The sequence below is a fragment of the Marmota monax genome, unplaced genomic scaffold (genome assembly GCF_021218885.2).
Source record: "Marmota monax isolate L192 unplaced genomic scaffold, Marmota_monax_Labrador192_F-V1.1 WCK01_AAM20220418_F8-fsc00041, whole genome shotgun sequence".
Taxonomy (NCBI): Eukaryota; Metazoa; Chordata; class Mammalia; order Rodentia; family Sciuridae; genus Marmota; species Marmota monax.
Genome location: NW_026695238.1, coordinates 9,561,826 through 9,569,571, shown reverse-complemented (window position 1 = coordinate 9,569,571; position 7,746 = coordinate 9,561,826).

The following is a 7,746-nucleotide window of genomic DNA, read 5'->3' as shown; positions in this document are numbered from 1 at the left end:
TTGTCCCTTGATATTCCATTAGGATTTTATGATAATCCTGCCTAGTTCTTTGAAAAAGAAAGTAAGAATTTTTAAGGATTTTGATGGTTTTATAGATCAATTTTATGAATACTGCTCTCCTAACAATATTATGTCTTCTCATCTATGAACTCAAGTACCTCTCCTCTTATTTCCTTTTTAAAATCTTTAATTCCCTTAAATATTCTGTAGTCCTTAGTATTCTTAGTGCATGAATCTTGCAGTTCTTACTTAAATACATTCTCAAGCATTACATTTTGCTTGATGCTGTTGTAAATGGAATTTTTTCTTTTCTAGCTTGTTCACTGGTAATGTGTAGAAATGCAAGAGAATTTTACTCTTTGACCTTGAATCCTTGCAACCTTGATGAGCTCATTTACTAATTCTGATATTTTAAATGTATTATTAGGGTTTCCTATAAATAAGATCATGTCATTTTCAAATAGATTTAGTTTTATTTCTTATAAATGTATTTTGAATTTTGTTTACTAGTATTTTGCTGAGGATTTTTGCTCCTTTATTGAAATATTTAACCGCAGTTTTTTTTTTCTCTCAATGTCTTTGTTTAGTTTGGTATTAAGGTAATATTGTCCTCACAGAATGAGTTAGGAGTTTTCCTTTCCTTCCATGTTTTATGGGGAGAGTTTGTGAAGAATGCATGTTAATTATCTTTTAAACATTTTACATACTTTACTGGTAAATCAGTATAGTCTTAGATTTTGTGGAAACTTTTATTTTTTTTACTATTATTAGTTTTAATAATTTTGTGCTCTAAAAATTTGTTCAATTTATCTAGTTTACCTAAATAGTTGGCATATTATCATTCATAGTATTTCTTATAATCCCTTCTATTTACATCATGTTAGTAGTAATGCTCCCCATTTCATTTTAGCAATTTGAGCCTTTTCTCCTTTTTATCTTCCTTGGTTTTTGTAGCTTAGGGGTTATCAATTTGTTGATGTTCTTAAAAAAACAACACTTGATTTCATTAATTCTGTTGTTTTTCTATTTCCACACTGATCCTTGTTTTCTTCCTTCTGCTTGTTTTGAGATTAGTTTATTCTTCCTTTTCTAACTTCTTACCGTTTATCTTTAGGTCATTTATTTGAGATTTTCTCCGCTTTTTATATATGCATTTAGAGACATAAATTTCCTTCTGAGCATCACTTTGGTGACATCCCATAGTTTTGGTATGTTTTCTTTTCATTTTTATTCATTTCACATTATCTTCCAATTTTCTTTGTAATTTCTTCTTTGACTCATTGGTTAGTTTACAGAGTGTATTTAATGTCTGGATTCTTGTGAATTTCCCAAATTCCTTCTGTTATTTATTTTAAATTTCACTTTATTGTGGTCGGAGAGCATGAATTATATGATTTTGCTTCTTTTAAACTTATTCTGAATGATTGTATGGTCTAGCATGAGATCAATCCTGAAGAATGTCCCAAGTGCACTCGAAAACAACTTTGTTGTTTTCAGATGATGTGTTCAATAGATATTCATTATCTACTTGTTATATTATATCAGTTAAGTATTCTATTTCTTTATTGATTTTCTATTTGTTCTAACCATTTCATTATGATATATGCTTTGTCTCTGGTAGTACTTTGTGTCTGAAAGTGTATTTTTTATGATTATTATCATATCACTCTGCTCTCTTTTTGTTACCATTTTCAAGGTGTGTCTTTTTATTTTTTACTTTAAACTAGGTTGTGCATTTGAGTTTAAAAGAGTACTACATGTACAGTTTATACTTAGATGCTGTTTCTTGAATCCATTCTGCCAACCTCTGTCTTACTTGGAGAATTTAAATCAGTTATACTTTATTTAATTACTCTTAAGGTATGGTTATCTTGTGACATTTTGTTGTTTTTCATATGTCTTTTTTTAAAAATTTTGCTCCACAATTTTCCTACTACTATACTTTTGTGTGTGTTAAATAGACATTTTCTAGATTATATTTTAATTCTATTATTTCATTATGATTTAATTTTTTGTTATTTGCTGTTTATCTGAGAATTACCAAATTAATTTTAACTTAATTTTAATACTATACAAAATCTTGGGTATTTTTGCTTCTATCTTCTTCTACTTCACAAATTAAATCTATCTATCTATCTATCTATCTAGTATACTCATTAACTATATAATAATTGCATTATATAGTTATCATTTAAACGAAATAGGAACTAAACAGCAGATATAAACAAAAATATACTTATACTGCTAGTTATATTTATCCATATTACAGTTTTGGGTGCTCTTATTGCTTTATGCCCTTCATGTTTTAGTCTGGTGTCTTTTCATGTGAGTCTCAAGGTCGGTCGAGGATGAAAGCTCAGGACTGCTTGTGCCTTTTGTGAGAAGGCACAGCTACAAACAGCCTGTGCCTGCACATTGCCTTCTAGATTTCCAGGAAAATGTCATATCTTTTCAATGTCCCTGTGGGCATCTAATTCTGCATCTATTGCTTTTAAGCTTTTTGGTTAGTCAATCATTTGACCTGACTTTTATACATTGCCACAGGCAGCTGTGACTTAAAACAATAAATACCCCCTCCTCCGAATGTGTGAATTCAAGTGAGTTTGAAAAAGACATCCTTTGGAGTGGTTTTTTTTAGGGACCCACAAAACTGGCTAAATAATGACAATTGTTTGGGAATAAGGTCTGTCCTCCCTGAATTGCTGGGAATGTAGGCTGCAATTTTTTAAGGCTTTTGCTGAGTTGGGGTACACAGGGTAAAACTACAGTAACTGGGTATGAAAGAAAGTCTGCCATTTTTATTAATGTTCAGCAGATTTTTGCTTTGTTTTGTTTTTACTAAACACTGCCTTGGTTGCGGTAATTCCTGGAGTTTTGATAATTTTTGTCATTTTCTTTTGCTGTTTTTATGAGAGAAATGAACTTTTAGAGGCCCTTCCTCCACCATTATTTGCTAATAGCCCGATGACATCCTGTGTTTTATAGAACATAACCACATTATCTTGCAGTGAATACAATGATTACTTTAATAGCATGGAAACTAGGTATTTACAGTTTATGTATAAATTTAGCTGTACCAAATTATTATGTCTGTACAGATTTTAAGAGTGCTCTAGTTTCTGATAGAAATTCTTAGGTTTGGAGTTTATATGCAACCTATATTGAAATTGTCTAAAAATTTTTACTCATTTATAACTATGATTTAGACTAGGTCCATCTACTTGGATATATTTTATGAATATCCAAAGAACATTATAGGAAGTTTACAAGGAATTGGACCCCCAAGCTAGTGTTTTGGCAATAACTAAAAAGCTCCAGAATTATAATCACAGTAGAATCAAATTCACAGCGTTAACTAAGATTCATAGTAAAGTAGAAATTACTGCTGATATTGTAGGAACAAAAATTCAGAAATAACTGTGGAATGATGGGGAAAGGAATACAGGCCTAAAATCATATGCAGCTGTGTTATCATCTCCACCTAATCTTTTACCTGTGTTATTTCACTAGTAGATGATATCCTTCAACAGCTCTTAATTTTTCTCTGGTGCAGAGTATTCTGAACAGCTAGTCACAAAATGAATTGCTTACTCTGAGTGCACATAATAAGAACTAAACTGCTAATGGCAAGTTATTCTTGGAAATGTGGACGAGAACAGGAGATTGATAAGTCCACGAGCAGAGGCTGTACCATATCATGTCCCTTTCAGATTCATAGTCACAGATTTCATGTTTTTTAGATGATGCTTCATGTACATTCCTTCTCTAAATGTCCACTGGAAAAAGAATATACTTTTGATTTTAAGATAAAAAAAAATGACACTATTTCTCGCCAGCATTCCGTGCAGGCGATGGAAATTGGGGTTCCATTCAGTGGAATGGGCTGGCTGAGAAGTAAAAGCTAGGAAAAACAGAACAACGAAAAAACCACAGCGCATAGAAAATGTTTTCAGAAAGCGGGGGTGGGACGAGCTAGCCCGTCATTCAGATCAAGAATACTAAAAAACAAAATGGAGTCTATGCCTGCTTTATTTATATCAGGGGACAGTGAAGACATCCCATAGAATGTTCTTCTCCAAAAATGGTTAAAAATGTGGGCTGTCCTGTTCCCAACAGGTTAGGCCCATCTCCAGAGAGACCATGAGAGATCTTCCTAGCAGAGCAAAGATAAAGGTCTTGCATCTTGGGCAATCTATTGTGTGGGAGAGACATAGATAGTTTCCAAGGTTAAACCTAAAATCTCCCTGGCTACATGCTGAGATGTTTTTCACGAATGGCTTCCTGCAACTGTTCAAGGGGGAGGCTGAGAGATGCACTTGTTTTAAATAGCAATTCTTTTAGTAATCAAAACATACCATTTGCCTGAATTCAGAACCACTCTGAAATTCACAATAAAATTATTTATTACACGGTGAAGCTTTTTCTTCCTCCCTCATAAAGGACAAATTAATATATCCTCTTCTTTTCTTGCCATGGAACTGTGTAAGTACCTCTACTGTAGCATTTTTATATTGCTTTATAACAACATATTTATTTAATTAGATTTCAAGTTCACAAAAAGTAGGAATTAAGTCTTAATTGTTCTTGTTCCTAATTGGGTGTATTTTCATATGAAAGAATGGAGCAGAACTTGGTAAAATAAAGTGCTAGATGTACTTACATAAGCTGGAGAAAAATCCGTACAAGAAAAGATATTTAAGCTGATTCCTGAGAAACAAGATTAAGGTGGCCAGGTAAAGCAGAAGTGAAGACACAGGGTCTCAGGAAGGACGTCCAGGCAAGACCAAGGGGCAGACAGGTTGAAAAGTGCCTCAGGGTGTTGCACTGAACTTTAAGGAGGCAGGCCCAGGTGAACACCCCTATATTTTCTTACCAAGAAGTGAGAAAGCAGTATAAGAAAAGTTCCACTCAAGTAGCAGCCAAATCATGCAGGTCTTTGAAACACTGATAAGGAATTTTATTCCAAATAATTTATTCAAAGTTGCAATGAATTGCAATAGAAGGTATCAAGCTAGTGAGTGCAATGGTACAGTTTTCACTTTCAGGTCATGAAGGAAAAAGACATTGGAAAGAGTGACCAATTAATTTAGTGAGGTCCTAAGCAACTTAGTGAGAGCTTTTCTCAAAATAAAAAATAAATAAATAAAAAGGGCTGGGGATGTGGCTCACTGGTTAAGCACCACTGGGTGCAGTACCAAAATAAATAAATAAATAAATAAACCTACCTAACAACCAACAAACAAAAACCTTTATATCCCTCACAAACCAGGAGACTAGCTAAAAGTGTACAGACTAGGAAGGGCAACAGACTGGGGGTGAAGTGGATAGATGCATGGTATACTTTTTACATAGAGTAAGCAACATTCATTAATCGACCAAGTGGACATGATAGTGAAGGGAGTAGTTGTGTTAAGATCTAAAATCAGCATAGTAATAGGCATGCAGCCACATCAATGTTTAAAGAGAGCACAATTCACAATAGCCAAGCTATGGAACCAGCCTAGATGCCCTTGGACAGAGGAATGGATAAAGAAAACATGCTATATATTCACAATACAGTTTTGCTTAGCCATAAGAAAGAATGAAATTATGGCATTTGCTGGTAAATTGATGGAACTGAAGAACATCATGCTAAACAAAATAAGCCAGACCCAGAAAGTCAAGGGTTGAATGCTTTCTCTTAGTGCAAAAGCTAGACCAAAATAAGGAGGGGAGGAGGAAGAAAGAGTGAGGTGGGGGGATTCCATGAAATTAAATGAGAGATCACTGGAGTAGGGGAAGGGAATTGAGAGGGAGGAATTGAGAGGGACATGATAAGAGAGAAGTGGAATGAGTCTGACTTAACTTTACTACGTATGTATATGAGTACACCACAGTGAGTCTCACCTTTATATCCATAATGCACTAATTAAAATATATATATATATATATATATATATATGAATGAACATCAGAGCAAAAGGAACATGGGGAGGAGAGAAGGGAGGGAAAAGGAAAGTACTAGGGACTGAATTGGAACAAATTATATTCCATACTTGCATAATTATGTCAAAAAGAACCCTAATATTATATATAACTATAATGAGCTAATAAAGAAATTGAAAAAATTAAAATTGATGCTTGGATCTTAGGCTTGAACAATTTGGAGAATGTCACCATACCCTAGATGAGGAATACCATAGACTCCTTACCTTTTTGTGCCTCAGTTGCTGCCTTGTGTGGGATTGTCAAGATTAATTTAAACAATATGCCTAAGTAGGAAAGGCAATATTCAATAAGTGGTGAATATTATTTTTTTACTAATTTTGTTTATTTTATAAAAATATTGCACAATTTCTCTATAAAAGATAGATTACTGTCAACTGTTGATGTCAATAAAGAATGTGACATTTAGTTATGGCATTTGCATGAAAAATGTATAATACAATGTGACTATTGAAATAATAGAGGTAAAGTGCAAGGTTAACACAAGAGAGGGAATTTTTTTCAGTTCAGAAACACAGAGATTTAAAAGATCCTTAAGGTGTTGGAGGTTATAAATTCTTCACTGTGAATGAATTAAGAGTGGGATTTTTGGAAAGGTTAGGTAGATAGGAACCTGGTCATTGAAGTGTTTGTAGCCCTGTCAAGATATTAAAATTAAACCGTTAGGTGATGCAGATTTTTAAATACATTTGAGGAGAGACCAAGAGTATGGCAGACAAAAGTCGTTGGCTAAATCAGTAGCCATTGCCAAACTGTTCTCTCCCCTCTCTTTTCTGCTGTAGAGACTAAGCAGCTTGCCTCTTACTTTCCAGTATCTATTGCAACCTGGGATATCTGCAGCATATAGATTGAAACTATATGCTGCACTGTAGAATCGGGTGTTGCCTGGCATCAGGAGTGGCTCATTGTCTAATCATCCTGAAGCCAGGGATGCTGAACAACCACATCTGCCTGGATCCATGCTGGTCTTAAGTTGTCTTTGTATGGCTATATTGTTACATGGGAACAGACAGCAAGTGACTTCCAGACCTTTGAAGACTGCTAGCCAGATTAAAAAGAGAGGCAGAACAAATGACAAAGCAAACAGTGATAGATCAAGGAAGGAAAAAAAAAAAGATAAACTTTTCTCAGTAGTGTTGTCAGATTCAAGAAAGTATTACATTGATAAAACAAGAATGAGGCATGAAAAAATAAGCAAAGGATATAAAAATTTGCTCAAAATTGAAGTACAATTTTCAAATGAGACTCTCAAATAAGTAGGAAATAATGTCAAAATATCTCTTATAAATCAGAAAGATAAAGGATCATAATATTAGTTTCTAAAGAAATACAAAATCTCTGAAATGCTCTCTCCTTGGCTGCCTTCCTTAGGAAATCAATTAAGGATATAGTGTGGAAGCATTGCTGGAGAAGAGTCAGAAGGTGGTCAACATGGAATCTGATGTTTAGCTTCAGAAGGGAAGCAAATCCCCCAGAGTATGACAGGAGGACAATTAGATATTAGGTGTCCCCCAAAACACATGTGAGAGACAGTACAAGAAAGTTTAAAAGTGAAGTAACTGGGTTATGAGAGCCTTGACCTAATCAGTGCATTAATCCCCTGGTAGGGATTAACTAGGTGGTAACCCCAGACAGGTAGGACGTGGCTGGAGGAGGTGCGGCACTGGTGGCTTGGCTTTGGGGGTATATATTTTGTCCTTGTTGAGTGGAGCTCGCTCTCTCTGCTTCCTGGAGCCATCTTCTGAACCACTTTCCTCTACC